The sequence below is a fragment of the Dipodomys merriami genome, unplaced genomic scaffold (genome assembly GCF_024711535.1).
Source record: "Dipodomys merriami isolate MVZ:Mamm:240054 unplaced genomic scaffold, mDipMer1.0.p SCAF_13, whole genome shotgun sequence".
Classification (NCBI taxonomy): Eukaryota; Metazoa; Chordata; class Mammalia; order Rodentia; family Heteromyidae; genus Dipodomys; species Dipodomys merriami.
Genome location: NW_027202604.1, coordinates 41,633,844 through 41,636,109, shown reverse-complemented (window position 1 = coordinate 41,636,109; position 2,266 = coordinate 41,633,844).

Sequence of the window (2,266 nt, the reverse complement as noted above, 5' to 3'; positions counted from 1 at the left end):
CCCGCCCGCAGCCGCAGCGGCGCGGCGCCCGGGCCCGAGGCGGGGGCGCGCAGGCGAACGCGGCGGCGCGCGCGCGCCCCGTTGGCCCGCGCGCCCGTCACTCAGGCGCCGGGACGGCCAATCCGCGCCACGCGGGCCGCGGGGGGCGGGGCCGGACCCCGGCGGAGCCCCGCACCTGCCCACCGCGCCGCCCGCCCCGCGCCCCTCCCGGCGTCGGCGGAGGAGCGGGGCCTGGAGACAGGGAGGGCGGGAGCACGCGGAGGGTGTCCCGGCTGGCGGGCCGCCTCCGGGCCGTGCCGGCCCCTGAGCCCGGGGCGGACTTCGCCGCCCGCGGGCCGTCGGTCACGGCGGGCGTTCACAGGCGCCCGCGCCGCTGGAGGGGCCCCGCCCGCCCCGCCCCGCCCCGCCCCGCAGCTGTAACTCGGGCCGCTGAGGGCCTGCGACACCCCGGCCACTGCCCGCGGCCGCCCGGGTCCCAAACTCCGGCCCGCGGCCAACGCCCCTGCCTCTTCCCAGCCCCGCCCCGCCCCGCCCCGCGGCCAACCCCGCTCCGGCCCCGCCCCACAGCCAACCCCGGCCCCGCCCCACCCCGCCCCGCGGCCAACCCCGCTCCCGGCCCCGCCCCACGGCCAACCCCGGCCCCGCCCCGGCCCCGCCCCACAGCCAACCCCGGCCCCGCCCCAGCCCCACAGCCAACCCCGGCCCCGCCCACAGCCAACCCCGGCCCCGCCCCAGCCCCGCCCCACAGCCAACCCCAGCCCTGAGGCCAACCCCACCCTGCCCCCGCCCCACCTCACATCCAATCCCGCTGCGGCCCCGGCCACGCCCAGGGGGCTCCCGAGTACTTCCTGGAGAAAGCCGAGGAGGACTGGTGCGGACCAAGTTCTCCGTGTCACTGCAGGTGGTGACTGGTGTGGACAGGCCCTCCGTGTCACTGCAGGTGGTGACTGGTGTACACAGGCCCTCCGTGTCACTGCAGGTGATGTCTGTTGTACACAGGCCCTCCGTGTCACTGCAGGTGATGGTCACTGGTGTGGACAGGCCCTCCGTGTCACTGCAGGTGATGGTGACTGGTGTACACAGGCCCTCCGTGTCACTGCAGGTGATGTCTGTTGTAGACAGGCCCTCCGTGTGTCACGGTAGGCAATGGTGACTGGTGTAATACAAGCCCTCTGTGTCACTGTAGGTTGAGTCTTTCTTACAGGACACTGCCAGGCCAAACAGTGAAGAGAAATTGGGTTTGGGGTAGGATGATACAGGCCATAAAGGGACCAGGCTAAAGGAGGGGCTCAGATCCCATGACTGGGACTGTTCAGGGGACTGTCACCATCAGGAGGGAGGAGCAGTCTGGAGACACAGTTGGGGACACATGACACGTTGGCTGTTCTGTAGAGCAGAAAGTCCTTGCTGTATTTTTGTTTTTGGGGGAGGGGGTCCGGTGATGGGGCCTGAACTCTGGGCCTGGGCGCTGTCCCTCAGCTCTTCAGCTCAAGGATAACGCTCTACCACTGGAGCCACAGCGCCACTTCCAGCTTTTTTCTTTTTTGCTTATGTGGTGCTGAGGAATCGAACCCAGGGCCTCATGCATGCAAGGCAAGTGCTCTACCACTGAGCCACCTTCCCAGCCCCAGTCCTTACTATATACAGGAGCAGCCAAACACAAGGAAGTGACCAGCTTTATGAGAGGAGTAGCATGGTTAGAATACTGGGGTTTGCGTCCTCATAGTACTGTGGTACCCATCCCGCGCTGCACTTCAGCTGCACAGCCCTTCCTATATGGTACCATGAGCAGTAGGTATGTGGGATCCTGGTAAGTCCTGTGCAAATCAGGATGAGTTGACTTTCTATGGTAGGGGTACTGGAGTCAACTCAGGGCCCTGCCCTTGCTCAACCAAGGGTAAGCACCTAGCCCTGTCAGTTTTGCAAGCCCAATCTGGACTACAAGTTGCACTTCCTTCATGGCTGGGGTGACAGATGAATGGCTTCTGTTGTTCTTGAACCACAGCCTCTGCTCCTCTCCTCCACTCCTCCCCCAGCTCCCCCTTCACTGGCTTCTGCCTCCCGAGTAACCAGGATTATAGGAGTAAGCCATGGTTCCTAGCTAAGAAACGCACGTTTAGTACAGGATTCATGATCTGCTTAGGTCTGTTGTTTTACACAAAGGATTCTACCAGCCAACCGTGTAACAACCAGAGGGGGGAGGGATAAAAAATAAAAGAGCAAAGCAGGCCAGGCCAGGAAGGTTTTGTGGGTGTCCTGGCGGGAA